This window comes from Amblyraja radiata, chromosome 10 (assembly GCF_010909765.2).
Source record: "Amblyraja radiata isolate CabotCenter1 chromosome 10, sAmbRad1.1.pri, whole genome shotgun sequence".
NCBI classification, from domain to species: Eukaryota; Metazoa; Chordata; class Chondrichthyes; order Rajiformes; family Rajidae; genus Amblyraja; species Amblyraja radiata.
In genome coordinates, this window is record NC_045965.1 from 45770262 (window position 1) to 45791953 (window position 21692).

Genomic DNA, 21692 nt, shown 5'->3' on the forward strand with positions numbered 1-21692 from the left:
CCCATAGTCAGGATCGAACCTGGGCTCTCTGGTGCTGTAAGGTAGCAACTCTACTGCTGTGCCACTGTGCATGTTTTAATGCTAAAGTAATTCTTAATGCTAAAGGGACCAAAGGGGTAGAGGGAGATCATGGGGATAGGGAGTTGGAGTGAATGTTCAGCCATGATCACGTTGAATGATGGAAGAAGATCGAAGGGCTGAATTATTTACCCAGGCTCTTATTTTCTGAATTCTACATTTTGATTTAAAGTCTAGGATTATTACCCTCTCTGCTAAACACTTCATAATATTAAATGCCTTAAGTTAGTTCCCTCTCTGCCTCCTCAAACAAATCAATCTCAGCTGAAAGCCAGTCTTGCCACATGGATAAAATAAAAACTGTTAAATATAAGCTGAAAATGCTTAACAGGCCAGCCACATCTGCGGGGAGTGAAAGCTAAGCTTCTGATGAAAGCCCATTGAAACATTAATGCCCGAACTCTCTCCGCGATTGTTCACTGACTCCAGGATTTTTGTTCTTTGTTTTGGAATTAATAACTCAAATTGTCACGGTTTTTGGTTCAGGACTGTCATTAGAGTTGGCAAATTGACAGTGGCAGAGAGAAAAATAAAGAAACACAGGAATGAGATTAATGTGACAGGGGAACTTAAGCAAGGTAGAAAAATGAGTGAATGCGGGTCTCAAATAAATATTTGAACACCAACTGTGTCAAAACCTATATTTCTGAATTCTTATTTGGCATGTATATTTTGGGTTGCAGTACGAACAAATGGTACGAACAAATCTGTGTTTAACAGAACGCAGCATTTGAAATGCTTCATATGGAATCATTTACATGTAGTTGAGTATTCTAATCTGCTCTGTACTCTGGAAGGCACAGTAATGTGCCAACAACTGGAGCTGATGGATTGTCAGTGTTATTGTTTTCAACGCTCTTAGAATATTAACTTGGCTATACTGCGGTATAGTCAACGCAAGTGTAAAAGATTGCACCAGATAACAATAGAGACTTTGTTTATCATAGATATTTCACTCTCCCATTGGAACATTTAAGCCACTGAAATATGCTGAAGTGATTTCAGTCCATCAATATGCATCATCGGGCACAACAGTGCCCTGCGGTGAACCCATTGATAGCCAGAACAAAAAAGCAGCATAAAGCTGGAAACATTCGGCAGGTTAGTCAGCAACTGCAGTAACATTTGGATCGAATACTCCTTCATTGGAAAACAAAATTGTTGTATTTAATTTGGAGAGAGGGTGTGGAAAGAAAGCGACAGATAGAAGAGAATAACTGGGTGAGGACGGGATTACTGAGGTGATTCTTCTGTTTGTGGAGCCATTTTAAAGAGTTCAGAGAACATAAAAAAGAACAACATAGGAACAGGCCCTTCAGTCCACAGTGTCTATACAAACCATGGTGCCAACGCAAACTAATTCTATCTGTCTGCACATGGTCTACAACCCTCCATCCATGCCTGTTCATGTGCCTGTCTAAATGCCTCTGGAAAATTTGTTATTGTAGCTGTTTCCACCACTTCCTGCGGCAGCATGTTCCTGGCACCTCACACACCTCTGTTTTAAAAAAAGCCTCACAAATCTTTTAAAACTTTTCCCCTCTCACTATCTGAATATTTGACATTTCCACCCTGTGGGAAAAAAACTCTATCTATGACTCTCGTCATTTTATATACTTATCGGATCACCTCCATGAACCTCTTGACACTTCAGAGAAAACAATCCAACTTGGTCCAACCCCTCCTTACAGCTAATACTCTCTAATTAAGCAACATCTGGGTGAACCTCTTCTTGCATCCTCTCCAGTGCCTTCACATCCTTCCTGCAATGAGACAACCAGAGGGAGGGGGAGAGATAGAGAGAGAGGGAGAGCAATCAAGGTGACATATAAAATCTGTGAAAAGCTAGTCAGCTGTTCCTCAGACCTGAAACCAAGAGCAGGGGGCTGGAAATGTCCAGCGGATCAGGCAGTGTCAGTTGTTAGAATAGCTGAGTTCATGTTTCAGATAGGGAACCTTGCAACCGTGCTCGCCAGTTCTAATGCAGATCTGCAAAAGTGAAGTGATCTGAATGCCAAGCTATTCAGGATGAACTTCGAAACTAAGATGGCGGGATGGAAAGAATGAAAGCATGTGTGAGAAAAGAGAAAGACAGGTTGTCTGGTGATTTGTGCAATTTGCAGTAAATGGGGCTTGCAGTGTGCGAATAAGGTATCCTACTTGCTCATAAAATAACATCCAACCCCAATGCACATATACAGCAAACTTTGCCTGGGAATTGAAGCCTGGGAAATTTCCCACAGGGAAAATGAAACAAATAAACGACACAGCTGTCCCTCTGTCCCTTGCATCTCATATCTGCCATATGTTACAGGCTGGATTCCAAGGTGAGCAGGGTTGTGAGCAGCGTGACTAAATTTCTGACTGTGGACAAACTGTGCCGATTGTAAGGAGCACAAATGGGGAAGTTGTGAGCAGTCTCAACTGCAGGTGCAAAGGTACAGCGGCTTCGACCACGGGTTCCCCAGTGTAGTGGCCCCTGTTTCAGGCGTTTCTCACATGCAGCAGCAGCCAGCTAGATTGCTAATTCATGCAAATGCTCGCCAAAACACATTTGTTCCCCTGTGAGCATCTCCGGGAGCCTCTTTAAGAAGGGCATTAAGTATACATTGACCACCACGCTACCTAGCTTCAAGGTTTCAATCTTATATGGAGAGATTATGCAAATTAGTGTTGTATTTCAATGAATGGAAAATAATATGGGGTCATTTGAACACAGTTTCCAAGACACATTAATGGAATGTTAATGGAAAACATTACAAACATATAAAGATGATTTATTTATTCTGACGGGTGAGTTCAGGATTAGTTCGTATTATAGCAACTCTTCCAAGAGTGCAATTAAAAAAACATTTCTGCGTGTAAAGGATAATAATAAAATAACGGGAGTGGGATTTGGCTAGATTGCGCCGGTAGACGTCACAAGGGAAAGCCAGTGGCTGTGCACAGTCTGCGAGTTCACCTCCTGCGCCCTCTGAAGACCCAAAATCATTGCACGTGGCCTGGCCGACCCTTACCTTATTGATCCAGTATGGTCAGGACATTGGGCCTTAAAATGAGGAAATAAGAAATTGCACTAGCCTAAACCTCATGTACCATATCCAGAGTATGGGCTAAGGTACATAGAGTTAGATCATAGATCATCCGTGATCTATTAAATAATTGACAGATTTGAGAGGTTAAATGACCTGCTGTTTTTCCTACATTCCAAGGATGAATGGCAGCACATTAATGTTCAAAATTCATCTTTATATACAGGCATGAAACAAGCAATGAACAATAAGCCTGTATTGTAGAAACAAGGAACTGCAGATGTAGGTTTACAGAAAAAGACACAACGTGCTCTTTGTGAGTAACTCAGCAGGTCCAGCAACATCTCTCGACTACGCATAGGTGACATTTCAGGTTGCGACCCTTCAGAATGACATGGCACTCGGTATTGTAGTCTGCCTCAAAATTCCCTCTGACTGATTTCAATAGAGTTGAATTTTGGAAATGCAGTACCAACTTGGAATATTGCAGTCTAATAGGGAAATCATGATTTCAATCTTTAAAATGATACTCATGCATTTAAATAGATTTTGCAAAAGCAGGTTAGTAATTTCTTAACCAGTGCTCTTCAATTAAGCAATAACCTCACTTTTGAATTTAGTGCCTTAAAAATTATTACAAATCGGAAATGGCTTCGGCAGGTTTGAACATTGCAAGGAGTGCAAAGGTTAATCACTGTCCACATTTTTGAGTGAGTTTTGGATGATTTATTTTTTTGTAATTCCTGAACAATAACAAAACAGAGTGGAAACTGTCTGCAGCTCGTGGTGCTGGCGTTTCTTCCTCCCCAGGAGATAAAGCAATGTTTTTCTCCCCAGCCTCTTCATGCAATGCATTGACTACAGACAGAAATTTACTCAAGCAGACCGGCCACAATCCCCCCCTGACCCGGCTCAGAATTCGCCTGTGCCATCTGGAGCCAGCAGCTTTGAGATGAAGAGGATGAGAAGGGCAGCTGTACCTTTTATATTTCCTCTCTCCCCACGGGAACAAACCCAGGCTTTTTTTTCCATGCATTCATTGCAAATGACTCCTGGTTAACTTCCACTGGTGATTTCTTATGACACAAAGAATGGGAACTTAATCATGTCAGGAAATCGGGAACTACTGTTCTCGAGGTGGGAGGGTGGAGTAAACAAGATAACTATGGATGAGATGGATATCACAAAATGCGCGCGCAATCCAGGAATCCATAATTTGTGACGAAATTGTAGATTATTTAAAGATTGATATGGTAATAAAGGTCAAATTAGACAGTTCTATTAAAACCAATTGTGCTAGACAGGCTTAATAGCATTTTTCCTTTAAGAAAGGACTGATTGTGCTCATAAAGGGACCACGGGTGAAATGTGCATGGGCTTTCAGAAGCGATTGAGTAAAATTTCTCACAGAAGACTTGCAGGTTTAGGCTTACAAACAAAACTATAATGACAAAATTAAAACTTTAAATACCAGGAAGTAAACATATATTTTGCAAGTAATGTATCTCAGTGCTGAATTTAATGTTCATTTTGCTTACTTGTATTTAAATAATTTAGATATGGGCACAGGGAGTCCCATATAAATATTGTGATTAATCCAAATGTAGAAAGTTTGACAAAGAGTGAAAAACACTGTTAAAGACTTGATGGTGGACAGAGAGATGACAAGTGTAATTCAACGCACAGAAGTGTGAACAGATACTCTGGAAGGGATAACTAGGAATGACAATACATATTAAATGAAAAGTTGCAAAGGTACAGTTCTAACTTCTCTCTCACACTGTTAGTGGAAACATTAAAACAATTGTGGACATCCACACAGCATAATGGCCTTTCTCCACTTATTCTGTGAAACTATATAATTGTTATATGCTACTGAGGGAGTGCAGCGTAGGTTCACAAGGTTAATTCCCGGGATGGTGGGACTGTCATAAGCTGAGAGAATGGAGTGGCTGGGCTTGCATACTCTGGAATTTAGAAGGAGAGGGGATCTTATTGAAACATAAGATTATTAAGGGTTTGGACACGTGTTCCCGATATTGGGAGAGTCCAGAATCAGGGGCCACAGTTTAAGAATAAGGGGTTAGACATTTAGAACGGAGATGAGGAAACACTTTTTCACACAGAGAGTTGTGAGTCTGTGAAATTTTCTGCCTCAGAGGGCGGTGGAGGCCGTGGATACTTTCAAGCGAGAGCTTGATAGGGCTCATAAAGATAGCAGAGTCACAGAATTGTAGCATGACTTTTCTCTCTGTGATGCCAAGAAATATGGAGAGGTTTGGTACTCTGGGATTTTCTACTGGAGTAGAGAAAAGTAAGAATGGGATTGAATTATGTAGAGCTTCAGAAGGAAAATGGGGAAGCCTGTTATATTATTCAGGTGTCCATGATAAAGGGCATTCATGGTTTCATAAGCAGGACGAGCAGAGAGGAGTTTAGGGGAAAAAATAACTGTAGAGGATTTCTTCAGTGAATCATATGTTTTTTCCCAGAAAATAATCAAGGTAGACACCATTGCAACTCTTAAGAGAGGAAAAAATATATTTGTAGCAGGAAAAGCAGGTGGGTATCAAAACAGCAGCATTTGATTTGTGTTGTTCCACCAACAGTTAAAAATAATTGTTAGAACTGTTGAAGATTGAAATGAAAGTCAGTGGTGAACCTGCAGAATAACCACCCATACCAAGGTGGCAACACCAGGCAAATGGGACTAGATCAGGTAGGCACCTTGGTTGGCATAAATATGCTGGGCTGAAGGACCTGTTCCCATAATGTATAAATCTATGACCCTATGATTTGTAATAACATGTGAATGACCTGTCAACTGGTCATTTAATCTGTCACAAGTTATGGCATGAATTATTCCTCAACTGGGGCGGCATGGTGGCACAGCAGAAGAGTTGCTGCCTTACAGCGCGACCCTGGTTCGATCCTGACCACGGGTGCTCTCTGTACAGAGTTTGAACATTCTCCCTGTTACTGTGTGTGTTTTCTTCGGGTGCTACGGTTTTCTCCCACACTTCCAAGGCATACAGGTGTGTAGGTTATTTGGCTTCTGATAATTGTAAATTATCCCTAGTATGTAGGATAGTGCTAGAGTACAGGGTTATTGTTGGCCAGCATGGACTTGGTGGGCTGTGGGCCCAGTTTCCATGCTGTATCTCTAAAGTATAAAGTCTAAACTGCCTTAGTCCTTAGCATCCACTGTGAAACCAAGTCTAATATGGACTCTTAATCACTTTTTTAATCTTCCCTGTAAACAACTCAGCTCAACAGGCAGATAGAGATGGACAATGATTGCTGGTTTTGCCAACAAATAAGAAAAAATGTCTAGTCCTTGATATGTCAACTAATCTTGCACATGGAAGCACAGCATCAAAGACTTATAGAAGAAATCTAACTTCCTTTGTAGCTCAGAAATGTTGTTTGCTTATGATTTTTTAGTATTTATTAACTGCTATGAATCAATTTGACAGAACTTCAGGGGCATAACACATTGACAGCAACATGTCTAATTGATGCTCTGAGATGTGTTAATATCAAAGAGTGCCTTGGTTAACCTAAAAGCACTAGACTTTTATTCCAATAAGTTAATAGAAATTCCAAAGAATCGTCTCCTCACAGGAAACTGTTTAACTGTTTGTAAGTGATATTTGTTATTGCTTTATCTGTCTCCCCAATAAATTTTAATTCAAATCAAAATTAAAATTCTACCTTTACGTGGTTTTGACAGCCAAGTTATCTTTGCCACAAATAATCCAAGCTGCATTATTGAAGTTTTTCATTATTTTGATACACTAGATTTTTTGACTTAATATTCTTGGTGGGGGAGGAAATGAGAGGCAGGAAAGGGAAGAAGGCTGTCGGGGGTGGTGGTTGGTATGACTGCCCTAATGAGCACTCTCGAGGTACAGGGAACATGCCGCAGATTACAACTGAGATAATACTGGCAACGTGGTAACGGAAACAGAATAGGCCGAGTGAAAGAGGTTGCCGATCAGCCGTGGGAATACACTAGGACTAGCCTATTTGTTTTACTGTTTGCTGGTGTGCCTGTGAACACACTGAAATGGGAGTCTCTCACGGCACTCAGGAGGAAAAACGCTGATTGTTTTTTGGCTTATAACTGGATCCACCAGGGGGGGGGGAGAATAGCCTAACCTAATAGAAAGGAAGATCATCACAACATGGAACCGCAGATGCTGGTAGGTAGACACAAATTGTTGGAGGCAGGCAGCATCTCCGGAGGAAAAGGATGGGTACACATTTCCGATCGGAACCCTTCTTTAGAGGGGAGGGAACAGGATGTGAGAAAAGGCCAGAACAAAGCAGCAGATGACCAAGGAAGGGTGGAGCCCGTAAGGGCGCATAGTTGTCTGGGGAAGAGGTGATAAATAAGGCGTACAAGGATGCGAACAGTTGAACTAGTAGGAAGATTAGGGTGGGGAAGGGAAGGAATGCAGGGGTTACTTGAAATTAGAGAAAGCAACGTTCATACCACTGCATTGTAAGCTGCTACCCAAGTGAAATATGAAAAACACAAAATCTAAAAACAGAATATTTTTTCATGGGAAATCATTTCTAAATAAGCCAAGTATCAGTGTTGTCAAAAAACAACCAAGAGTACCTTTTTACCCAGGAGGATCAGAACTAACAAAGAACTAAATCATAACCAAAGGAAATGTATAGGTTTAAATAAGCATTTATTGCCAGTGTACACGTACCCTTGCAAAATTCCCACTGTTCTCAGAGGGCCACCTGCATATTAACATTTTCCCTGGTGTTTGATTGAATCCAGGCTTCTGTAGTGAAAAGTCCAGCGATATATAAACTGGAATGTATGGTTGCAAAGACTTTTTTCAAGTGAAAACATTTCAAATCAATTAAACAAAGCAATTCTTGCAACTGACTTAGATGAGTGAAAGTCAGACATTTCATTGTACTTGTTTCAGGAATTAACAAAGAGTGGCTTGCAGTGAAAACAATTACTGTGTGCTCATGCTGCTGCCTATTGTTGGCTGGGGAAGAGGTGATATGTGGGGAGACGAATTCCCTCCCCCCCTCTCCCACCTTAATCTTCCTACTAGTTCCACTGTTCGCATCCTTGTACTCCCTCGCTATCACCTCTTCTCCTTTGTAGGAAGGGGTACAATGAGCATCTTTGCACTGGTAGATTGAAGTAGTCTATGGTATCTGCAGTATCTACAACACGACATTTCCAGCTTTTATTCCTGCCAGTCAGTGTCTTGATCCTTGAATTTTGCTGAGAGCACAAGTGCCATGTTCAGCTGTAACCCTGCCAGGATGGGTAGTGGATTCTATACTGTGCCAGTGTAGACCTGCAGAACAGAACGCAAAATACAAGTTAGACACAAAGTGCTGGAGTAACTCATCTCATGAGAAAAAGGATCGACCTATCCTTTTTTTCTGGCTGCCTGACCCATTGAGTTACTCCAGCACTCCGTGTCTATCTTTGGTATAAACCAACACCTGCAGTTCTTTGTTTCTGCAAAATACACGTTGATTTCTAAGTGAGAAATTCCTCCGAAAAATAACTTAAGGCCAATTGAAGTAGAACTGTCCAGGTACAACAAATTTAGGCACGTTCTTTGTTCTTAAGGGTTGGTCGCCTCACCGCAAAGGGCCTGTCCCACAGGCAGTTTTTTCGGCGACTGCCGTTGACTGTCATAGTCGTAGCAGATTGCCGAAAAATCGGTGATTGGACCCCCCTACGACAATATCTATGAGAATGTCTACAACAACCTACCACCTAGTCGACAGCAAGCTACCGACAACCGGCGACCCAGTAGGACGTCCACCTACGACCACACCTACGACAACCTACGTCCACCTGTCGGCAACAACTGAAGACAACTTAAGACAATTTAGTCGCCGATACCTGTCGCCGGTTGATGTAAGTAGTCGCCAATGGAATTCACCGGTCAGCAGTGGCGACAACCTACGTCACCAGGCGACAACCTACATCATCCTGGCGACAACCTACGTCATTCTGGCGACAACCTACGACAGCACCTACATTAGGAGGTCAAGTTACGCTCATTGGCGTCAAGCCCACTGTCGCCGACTGTCGACAAAATGTTTTGAACATTTCAATATCCAGCGGCGACCAGAAAAATGCTACGACTCTTTGGGCGACCGAGGTGACTACTCACGACCATACAGGCGACACCCCAGCGACCATGTGGCGACAGCCTAGTCGTATAAAAAATCGCACAGGACAGGACCAATGGAACAGGACCTTAAATTTGTCATTTAATGACATGTCTTTCAATAGGAAAAGGCAGAAGACACCACAATAAATTATTTAAGCCGCAGCTGTGAAAAGTAATTGCCATGTGGCGCAATAGGCGAAATCTCCAGGGTTTTCTGAAGTGGTGGAAATACGTTCATTACTGATATTACTGTTAAATTTCTGTCTTGAACCCTAACCATTGTTGAAATTATTAACTATGATCTCCCCAGAAAACTGAAGATGAAAAATAGTGATAATATGAATATATTTCAGCAAAGTGAGAATATGAGAAAACATTAAATACAGTTATGGTAGTAAAACTATGATTGGTGGCATAGTAATATCTAATGCCTCACCTATTATGGGATTGTTACTGAAGGACTTCTATGTTGAAATTTCTGGAGGACAGCTTCCCCGGAAAATACCTTGCAGGAAAAAATTTCCAAATGTTGGGGGAAGTCCATACCAGGGGTCACAGTTTAAGAATAAGGGGTAGGCCATTTAGGGCTGAGATGTGGAAAAACATTTTCACCCAGAGAGTTGTGACTGTGGAATTCTCTGCCACAGAAGGCAGTGGAAGCCACTTTACTGGATGTTTTCAAGAGAGAGCTAGATATAGCTCTTGGGGCTAACGGAATCAAGAGATATGGGGAGAAAGCAGGATGAGCAGCCATGATCATATTGAATGGCGGTGCTGGCTCGAGGGGCCGAATGGCCTGTTCCTGCACCTATTTTCTATGTTTCTATGACAAGTACAAGAGTTCCGATGCAGTTGTACAAAACATTGGCTAGATCGCACTTGGAATAGTGGGTGCAGTTCTGGTCATTATGCTGTAGGAAGGATGTGATTAAGCTGGAGAAGATGCAGAGAACATTTATTAGGATTGTTGCCTGGATTGGAGGAATTGAGAGATTGCACAGATTGGGACTGTTTTTCTTGGAACAAAGGAGACTGACCTTATAGAGGTTTCTAAAGGATGGAGCAGATAATGAGTCTTTTTTCCCAGGCTAGGGGAATCCAAAGATGGGCTTAAAACCCTGTTCCACGGTGCAAGTTCATTCCAAGAGCTCTCCCGAGTTTAAAAAAAATCAAACTCGTGGTAAGCACGGAGAATGAACGTAGCGGGTACGTTGGAGCTCGGGGACGTCTCTTATCGCTAACGGCAGGTACTCGGGAAGACTCGCTAATGGCAGGTAAGCACGGGAAGACTCGTGAAGATTTTTCAACATGATGAAAAATGTCCACGAGAGCCCCGAGTACCGACGAGTGGCCATTACCGTAAATCTCCGAGTTCGAATCAGGGCAAACTCGGGAGAACTCTTGGAATGAACTCGTACCGTGGGACAGGGCTTTTAGGTTTTAAGGTGAGTGGGGAAAAATTTAAAGGGACAGGTTATTCACACTGAGGATAGTGGGTATTTGGAACCAGGTTCCAGAATATGTTGTCAAGGCAAATACAATCACGATGTTCAAAAGACATTTGGAGAGGGACATGGATAGGAAAAGTTCAGAGATATGGATCAAATGCAGGCAAATAGGACACGTTTAGATAGGCATCTTGGTCGGCATGGACGAGTTAGTGCTATATGACATCAGGATATGTTAAACTGGTTACCTAAATGATCTCATAAAACTGAGTACTTCGCCCACACTTACTAAGCTTATCCACAATGTAATTGTTAGCTTTGATGTTCAAAAGCTCCTTTCACAGCGGTACATCATGGCCAAACAGGATTACGCTCATCCTGGTGCAGAAAAGGAATGGCTTCCCCTTTAAATATATGCCCACCTAAAATGTGTGCCGTTTTGATCTGCAGGGTTCAGTGAGTTGTGTTTAATCCCTGGGTCTTCAGTGCACCATGTGCCACGGTAGAATGCCAGCTTCCACTCAGTGCATTCACGGCAATCAAGCGTGAGTTTGATCAAGTGGCAGCAGTACATCTGTTTACCCTGCAGCACATTGAATGGGAAACTGTAAAAAATAGGGAAAAAAACATTGAAGTTCTGAGTATATTAAGGTTTGAGAACAGTTTGTGCTTGGATTAACCTTGCTGAGTGAAGTTTCTGCTGCACAGGTTATGTCCATTGCTATGAGTAAATATTAATAGATGAGGTTTGTTAGTAATTCAAAGGCAATGTCCAATACAAATGGATTGTGCAGATGCACCATTTGTGATTAAAATATCAAAATAGTGTCTCTTTTAAAATTTTGATTATTCTGACCTGGATTTTTTTTTTAAATGTGCACTTTTGTGCTGAAAGATGTTAATCTATGCAGATGGATGGCATTTCTTATTGGGATTTCCTAATACATTGAATTGTGGCCTCGTTGCTCTGTATTCATTATCCTTAACCACAACCAAACACCCCACTTGCCGCACCACTTCTCAAAGCAGTTGTCTTTGAGCCCAGCAATCCAGGTGAGATTATGGTGAGAAATTCAACTTCATACTCTGCGGTTAAATGCTGCAAAAGTTTGGCATCACAAGAGACTGCAGGTGCTGAAATCTTGAGCGAGAAACAAACTGTGGGAGGAACTCAGTGGGTCAGGCAGTATCTATGCAGGGGAATGGACAGATGACGTTTCGGGTAAGGACCTTTCTTCAAGATGATGGAGTAGAGAGGAGACAGCAAATACAACAGTTTGGAACAGGAACAGGCCCTTCAGACCACATTGTCTGTGCTGGTCCAGATGCCAAGTTAAATGAATCTCTGCCTGGATGTGATCCATGTCTCTGCATTCCCTGCATATCCATGTGCCTATCTAAAGGCTCTTAAAGGCCACTATCATATCAGCCTCCACCACCACCCCTGGCAGCACATTCCAGGCACTCACCATTCTCTGTGTAATAAAAATGTCCCACACATCTACTTTAACCATTTCTCCTCTGACCTTAATGCCACCCTTTCTGGTCTGACATTTTCACCTTGGGGGGAAAAGATTCTGACTATCTATCCAAAGATAGACACAAAAAGCTGGAGTAACAGGCAGCATCTCTGGAGAGAAGGAATGCGTGACGTTTCGGGTCGAGGCTGTTCTTCAGACCATATCTATTCCTCTCAAAATGCTGTATACTTTTGTCAAGTCACCCTCAATCTCCAACACTCCAGAGAAAACAACCCAAGTTTGTCCAACTTCTCCTTATAGCTGATACTGTCTAATCTGGACAGCATTCAGGTAAACCTCTTCAGAGCCATCACATCATTCCTGTCATGCATAACTGCACACAACATACCAAATGTAGCCTAACCAAAGTTTTGTAAAGTTATAACATAACTTCCCGACTCATATACTCAATGGCCTTAATGATGATGATGGCAAGCATACTATATCCCTTCTTCACCACTCTATTTCCTTGTGTTGCCACTCTCAGGGAGCTAGGGACTTGGGTCCCAAAGTCCCTCCGTACCTCAATGTTGTTAAGGGTCTTGCAATTAATTGGATACTTTCTCCTTACATTCAACCACCTAAAATGTAACACCTCACACTTACTCAGATTAAATTCCTTCTGCCATTTCTCCATCCATATCTGCAACAGATCCATATCCCACAGTATCCTTTGACAGTCTTTCTCAGCATCTGCAGCGTCACCAATTTTGGTGAAATTTTCAAACTTGCTAACCAACCCACCTACATTTACGTCCAACTCATTTATACATAACACAAACAACAGAAGTCCCAACACAGATAGCTAGTGGGAAGCGGCGAGGAGAAGGGGTTGGGGCAAGAGCTGGCAAGAGATTAATGGATCCAGACAAGGAGAGCTTGATTATAAGGTGAATCAGATGGGGGACAAAAGGGTGGAGATGGTAACCAAGACTGGGGGTGATACGTGGAGAAGACAAAAAGGTGTAAATTGTGGAATTTGATAAGAAAGGATGATGAGAGCTGAAATGTTGAACCAGAAGGAAGGGATGGCAGCTCAAAGGGAACAGGAACAGGAAGAAACATGGGAGACTCAGACTTGGGAGGTGTGGGTGATGAGTGAGTTGATGAAGAGAAAGGCACTAGGTGACTTGGGTGGGGGTAGTGGAAAGAAATATATGAATGGGGTGGGGGAGAGGGGAGGTGGGTAAATGAGAAGGAAGGGGAGTGAGTTTTCTGAAACTGGATAATTGAATATTCATGCCGTCAGGTTGTAGGCTAACCAAGCAGAATTTGAGGTGCAACCCTTCTGCACATGGCTTCACTTTGGCAGTGAAGGAGGCTGCGGATGGGCGTCGATATGGGAATGGCCCTGTGTATAGAGTGTCTGTGGTCATCTAATCCAGTTTCTGTAAACCTCTCATTATGTAATTAAGACTTCCTGCCATTGATGATCAGTGGTGACACCACTGGGACAGGGTGGAATTACAGCATCACCCTCTGGCATTCTAAATGTGGCAATTTCTTTAAAATATAAAACAATACTGAGAGGAAGAATACACAGACATAGTTATTTAATGTTATAACTTATAAGGTCCAGCTGTTTTAATGTGGGGAATTTATTGTGGGGAAGATTTTCCTTTAATTACAAGCCCCCTTTTGTATCAGTGTTACATTCTAAAATGCTGTTGCAGAGCCTTTAAATTATTTTTTTTGTAATAATATTTTTATTAGAAGCATATCATAATCCAGACCAATACAGACTTTGTCTAACAATTACATATTATTAATATCTAGTGTCCCGGGGTCCCAGCTATCAAAATAGCTGGGGTCCTCATTTATCAATTATCATAGCTTTTAATTGTTTATTTTTATTTATAGATAGAAAGAGAGAAAAGAAAAAAATAGATCATTAAAATAAAAAAAATAGAGTAAATTATCAATAATACAGCTTAGGAGATAGGTCCATAGGTTATAAAACGTAACTATTCAGAGCCTTTAAATTAAACAATGTTTAAAAGAGCCTTTAAATTAAACAACGTTTTTTTAAAGTAAAAGAATCAATAGAAATGCATGGTGTTTTTTCTTCTGTGTGTCTGCCACACAGGTTGGTGACTACTCTAGAGAATAGACATTCTAGAAACGCATCCTTAAATGTTATGGCAATAAGAACAAAGAGCAGTGGTCACGTCTCACAATCATTACGGATTACATGAGCCACGTATGTCAAATATCTAATTGTGAATCTTCACCGTTTTAAATTTTTTTTTAATCCAGCTGGCATGAAATAGTGGCTGAATACAAGCAGGTGCCTGGAATAGAGTGTGTCTTGAGGCTTTTTCTCGATGTTTTACTTTGTTCTTGAAGGAGAATAACACTTGGGCATCAAATGTGAAAACAATTTCAATGGATAGTTCACAAGAAAGAAAATCCTCCTGGATGCCAAGTGTCCAAGCACTGTGGAGAAGTGTCTGGAATGTTGTCTTTTTTCCAGCACCTGGAGAGCTATTGGTTCTCCTTCCCCCCAGTACAATGTAGGTCGGGTGATAGCACGGTGGGTGGCTTGACGCTGCTGCTGCACCATGTGATCGACACCGAACTTTACAGCAACAAAATAAAAGTTTATTTCAAAGAACTTTGTGCAAAGTTCGGAAATGCGACTTCAAACACAAAAGCAGCAGTAGTTACTGACTGTTCTGAAGATATGTTAAATGACAAGGTTAAAGCCAGGATGAGAAGATTGACAAGAGGTTGGCTAAACTAACTAGGTCAGGTTGTATAATATGCTGACACGAACAGTACAGTCATGCCTTTGTCAGCAGATGTGTGCTAATCCCCTGCTTGTTGCATTTTCTTTTATTAAAATGTTGCCGCTAATTTTTTTTTTAACTGGCCAGGATGAATTTATATTTGTCTCTATGTTACAATGCATACTTGATCTGAAAGATATGGAAAGTGAAACCTTTTAGGTGCCACCAGCACTTTGTAGTTCCCCAACCTCAGAAACACTTCCATTTAATGCTTTTGTTTGGGGGTTTTGAATGCAGCCAGAAGTAGTAAATAGCTATTTGGGAAAAGAATTATGTTATTAAGAATAACCCTTTAAAAAGATATGTCACTCAGTTATGTCCTTATCTTACACAAGTCCACATGTAGCCTACAGAAGTGTACGTCTTAAACTGTGACCTTTATGAAATTTCTTCAGTAAATAATTTTCCCGTCTTTTCTTTGCAATTATATTACAAAATACACAAAAATGCAATGCCACGCTGTCTAGTTTATAGACAACTGCATTAGCCTCTGCTGACTACAAGTTACCTAATTTAGTTTTTATACTGCACACTGTTATACCGAGTAAAGGGGGGCCTGTTATCTTCCAATGCCTGGTCAGTAGCGCGCACTACCTTGTATCTTGTGAACTATTAAATTTACCAGTAGCTTGCCCTCATGAGATATCTGATCCTGTACCATGAATGATCTAAATGATAGTTTAAGGAAATTATCAAATTCTAGGCAACTTTCTGACTAATAATGAAGTGCACGTAATACCAATGAATGGCTATTTCTTCATTGTATGTAGATTGTTACGACTGCAAGTGGAATAGGTTTTGCAATCTCTGGTGCCAGCTATTTTGCTTGTGCTCACAATTAATCTTCTAGGGATCCTCTGTTTGTGCTCATTCAGACGATGAGTAGACACTGTAAAATGTTGAGTGTTTTCAGTTCTGCTCTACCTGCCTCAGAACATGTTGGCAGCAGTTTGATGCAGAAATGTCCAGTTTTTAGAGGATTGCAAAACAAACTAATCTGACTGAAATAGTGAGAAAATGAGTGATCGGATCCAGACTTCAATGAAGTATAGTAGACATTGGCACCGAATAGCTGGGTTTGGGTTTACAGCTGTAGTATGTTGGTCCTTTCGGTCCATAATTAGAATAGTAATATTATAAGGTTCAGATATATTAATCATCCTTGCTGCATTTTGGCTGGAAACTAATGCCAGGAATCCTATTATTTCTATTCTCGACATTGTATGCTGTGTATTCAGTATTGTATTTCAGGTTTATTTTCTATGCTTTTGCTCTGTAGTGTTCTTTGAGAGAGATCCGTGTTCTCACCAATTTTTCATATCCCAGACCTATTAATACTTTGCTATAAATAGTCCTGTGGACTCCAATCATCCTCCTACACTTTGCTGAAGTATCTATTTTTCACTGAACTGTGGGAGGAAGATCTGAGTCGGGGCGGCACAGTGGTGCAGGGGTGGAGCTGCCGTCTCACAGCACCAGAGACCCCAGTTCGATCCTGACTACAGGTGTTGTCCGTGTGGAGTTTGTTCATTCTCCCTGTGACCACGTGGGTTTTCTCCAGGTGCTCTGGTTTCCATGTAGACTCAGACAAACACAGAATTTAAAAAAATATACATAAAATGAAAAGAAAAGACAGTGCAAAACAAGAAGCTTTTGCCAAAAGATGATTAAAAGCTAGGGGTAGTACCTAGTGTTGTTTTGCTGAGGTAGGATTAGGGCTGTATAGATTGGTTCAAGAACCTGATGATTGTAGGAAGGCAAATCTGATTGATTATGTTTCACACTCAATGAATCACATAATGGATGTGCTGTACAAAAAGAGCTCTAAGCCATTTTCAATGAGAGATGATATTCCACGTCAGGAGCTTACTGATGCCTGCCCAACTGCACTCATTGTGCAACTGCAATAAAACTATGGATATTTCCACTGACCAACTGATGAATGTCAAACTGAAATGGAGATTGGTTTCCAACAGTACCTGTTCAGTCCTTTTAAAACTCACTGGCATATATTGATAACTCTTTATTTTCTCTTGTTGTTTCCTAATAAATGTGTACTTTGTGTTAGTGGGTTAAGTGCATCTTGTTTTGGTACCACTTTCCCATGCATTTTAACCGGAGCATAAAGGAATTTTCTTAATTTCAAACATATGCTTTATACATAAAATGTACAGTAAATTAAATTGGGACATGTCTTTTCCTATATTAATTGTACTATCAATTCAGTACATTCTCTTACAATGTGTTAGCACCACTCATGTTTCATTCATAAGCAGGACAACCATGAAGTGCTTGAGATGCTGTTACAAAAGGACTAGTCCTCGTTGTCTATTGGTGGCAGGGCCCTCATCTGTGATTCTTTCCCACAGAGCTTTTGTGGCTGCACCGCACTTCAGTGCATCCCGTGCATCGGGACGACAGATGGCACAATGGGCTAAGTGTTCGGCTGGCGACCGGAAGGTAGCCGGTTCGAATCCCGCTTGGAGTGCATACTGTTGTTGTGTCCTTGGGCAAGGCACTTCACCCACCTTTGCCTGTGTGTGAATGTGTGTGACTGTGTGTGAGTGATTGGTGGTGGTCGGAGGGGCCGTAGGCGCAGATTGGCAGCCACGCTTCCGTCAGTCTGCCCCAGGGCAGCTGTGGCTACAGAAGTAGTAGCTTACCACCACCGAGTGTGACTGAGGAGTGAATGAATAATGCGATGTAAAGCGCCTTGAGTATTAGAAAGGCGCTATATAAATCCCATCCATTATTATTATTATTATCCCTCAGAATGCACTCCTGCACTGTGGAATATACCAGTCGGCAGCATTGACTCTAGGATGCCTTGTTACAATGGAAAGCCAGCAGGTTTCGGGAAGACCAAAATGTGTTGATGATCTTCCTTTACATAAAAAAAAAGATTTGATGAGCTTCCAACCCCAGCAATGCCCAGTCATGTTTATCCATCATATCAGGAGCAAGCTGACGTTTTGCATGCAAATGTCAGGGCACTAGCTTGTTAATAAGTAAGGCTCAGTATTTAATTACATGAAGCAATCCAAAACATTGGGGGCAGGGCTCTATAAACTTTCTTCTTGTGCTGGGATGGAGCCTGAAGTATGGGAAAGAATAGAAAGCAAATAGTGATTTAATGCGATCTGTGTGCGATGGTGCAGTGGCATTCTTAAATTCTGGTCAGAATTTTCGGGAGATAAGTAATTAAGTCCATGAAAACCAAACAACTAATGTGTTGGGAATGGTTCCAATTATGATTGAAAAACTAGCTACCGAGAACAGTGGTTATATGCACAATACTAAATAGTCTGTGGCAGAACTGTGGAACTGTTTGTAACAACCCCATTCTCTATCTCAGCTGCAAGATCTCACATGTTTCTCCTTAGGCTGGAATTAGATTCCACGTGCTCTGATCCAAATCAAAACACTGAGTCATTGATGTTGATACTTCAACAGGAGACTACAATGTCCTACAAAAAATAACAAAGAACATTTTGGTTCTACTGATTGGACTTTACAAGGACACAAGCCCTCTTATTCTACAAGCTGTCGTCAGCTTTGTTTATTGGACAGTTATTATTCTGTCCAAGGCATTGCCAGCTAAATGAGATGTGCCTGCATCTCTCTGATATGTCAGTCAACAGGTTATCTGCTAACATAAACCTAGAGAGAAATGGTTGTTGGATTATTCAACTCTACAGGGATATGTAGTGTAGTGTTCAACCAGCACATATCTCGCAAAAGCCAGTTTTGAGACAATCAGGTGTTAAAGAATGTTTTGACATTTTAACTAGGGAAGCACTAGTCTTAATTTACTTCAGTTTAGTTTAGAGATACAAGGCTGAAACAGGCCCTTAGGCCCACTGAGTCCACGCCAACCAGCAATCCCCACAGACTAACAGTATCCTAAACACACGAGAGACAATTTACCATTTCACCGAAGCCAATTAAACAACAAACCTGTACATCTTTGGAGTGTGCGAGGAAACCGGAGCACCCAGAGAAATCCCACGCAGGTCATGGGGAGAACATACAAACTCCGCATAGACAGCACCCATGGTCAGGGTCGAACTCGAGTCTCAGGTGCTGTAAGACAGCATCTCTACCCTCAAATCAATTGTGGAATAAAGGATAAAGGGTCAGGTATACTCAGCAGATCAGTGAGCAAATGTGAAAGACAGAGACACACTCAATGTTAAAGTTAATGAGGGGACTTCCCCTCATGCACTTCAGACACACAGATACACAGAATGAGTCTTCTTATTTGCACAGTAGGTCCTCACTCTGTGTAGGACCACTGTCCACATTTAATTTTAATAGTACTGTTTTGTTCAACATGAAAGTGAAGATGGTTGTGAAAGATTGCAGCAGGATCTGGATCGATTGGTCAGGTGGGCGGAGGAATGGCTGATGTAATTTAATACAGAGAAATGTGAGGTGTTGAATTTCGGGACGTCGAACAAGGGCAGGACCTGCACAGTAAATTGTAGGCCTCTGGGTAATGCTGTAGGGCAGAGGGATCTAGGAGTACGGTGCATGTTCCTTGAAGGTCGAGTCGCAGGTAGATAAGGTGGTCAAAAAGGCTTTTGGCACTTTGGCCTTCATCAGTTAGAGTATTGAGTATAGAAGTTAGGAGGTCATGTTGCAGTTGTATAAGACGTTGGTGAGAACGCATTTACAATATTGTGTTCAGTTATGGGCACCATGTTATAGGAAAGATATTGTCAAGCTTGAAAGGGTTCAGAAAAGATTTACGAGGATGTTGCCAGGATTAGAGGATGTGAGCTTTAGGGAGAGGTTGAGTAGGCTGGGTCTCTATTCCATGGAGTGCAGGAGGATGAGGGGGATCTTATAGAGGTATACAAAATCATGAGAGGAATAGGTTGGGTAGATGCACAGAGTCTCTTGCCCAGAGTAGGGGAATCGAGGACCAGAGGACATAGGTTCAAGGTGAAGGGGAAAAGATTAAATAGGAATCCGAGGGGTAACCTTTTCACACAAAGGGTGGTGGGTGTATGGATCAAGCTGCCAGAGGAGGTAGGTGAGGCTGGGACCATCCAATCATTTAAGAAACAGTTAGACATGGATAGGACAGGTTTGGAGGGATATGGACCAAGCGCAGGTAAGTAGGACTAATGTAGCTGGGACATTGTTGACTGGTGTGGGCAAGTTGGGCAGAAGGGCCTGTTTCCACACTGTATCACTCTATGACTCCATGATTTTTGATTATACAATGTAGCTGTGTAAGAGGCTACTGTGGAAAACTAGCTATGACTTGGATTGGCCTCAGAAGTTCTTAGATACTTTCTCTAAATGAAAAGAAGAGAATTAGAGAGGAAAGATTGTAGCTAATCTCTAATACCACATTCAGTTTTTTCTCCAGCTGATACCACATATTCCCAACTAACCATCTGCCCATTGTCTTTGCCTAATGGGTTGTGCCAATAATCAAAGCCTCTTGCCAAGGGAAGTTGGCACATGGGAGAGCAAGCCAATGTGAGAGAAGAAAGTAAGCATGTTAAAATTGGTATAAGGTTACGATTGAAAGGTGTAGATCAGTGATGCTCATGTTATGAGTCATGCTTTTGTAGTTAGGCCCACTTGCTTTTACAGCACTCCTCCCTGCCTGTTTTCCCTTAGAATTAGAGAGACGCACTAGCATGCAGTTATCTATGACTTTATTGTAATGGCCGGGTCCTTTATCCCCTCATCCTATATGGAGGATTTACTTGCCCACACAGTTACTGACAGTACCCTACAATTGCTTACCTCCGTCATTAAGCGCGGCTGGCCAGACAAACACTACAACGTACCGCTGCCAGTCCGGCCTTTCTTTGCTGTCCGTGATGAGCTTGTGTTGCAGGATGGCATTGTTTTAAAAGGACACAAGGCTGTGGTTCCTGCTTCGACGCACAACCAGTATTTTAACGCTGTCCATGCAGGGCACCCAAGCGCTGATGCTACTGTCCTACGGGTAAAAAGCGTGTTTTACTGGCCTGGCATGGCCCACTACATCACCGAGAATGTGGCATCCTGTGCAGTGTGCAACAGCTTGGCAACTCACCAACAAAAGCAACCACTTCTTTCACATCCGGTACCTGCTCTCCCATGGTCTACAGTGGCAGCTGACATATTTGATTGGCATTGCAAGCAGTACCTAGTTCCCGTCGATTCGTATTCAGGATGGTTTGACATTGATTTTCTTAGCAGCCCCACTTCCAGGGAGTGATTTCGAAGTTATCACGCCATTTTTAAGTCCACGGATCTTCGGGCAAACTGCTAACTGACCACGGCAGTCAATTCACCAGCCAGCACTTCAGGGAGTTTGCTAAATGCTGGAATTTTCGCCACATTACCAGCAGCGCTGAATATCCACAGTCGAATGGGTTGGCTGAATGAGCTGTCAAAAGTGCAAAACAGGTCATGGAACGTTCCCACAGAGCTAGATCTGATGTATTCCTAGATCTGCTGAACTTACGCAACATCTCCCGTGATCCCATCTTGGGTTCACCCGCTCAACATTTGCTGTCGAGGCAGACCCGTGCTACAGTGCCTATAGCGGATCAGGCATTGTTCCCAAAGGTGATTCCAAAACAAGTAGGCCACTGCCACCACTGTCCAAGGGGCAGGTGGTACGTTTACAGACTGACGCTGT

General features: G+C 42.0%; 1 protein-coding gene across 5 annotated transcripts in view; it reads left to right on the forward strand.

The window, feature by feature from the left end:
* Positions 1-21692, forward strand: part of slc6a9 (solute carrier family 6 member 9) — a 214519-nt gene that overhangs the window by 162373 nt on the left and 30454 nt on the right. The window lies entirely within an intron of this gene.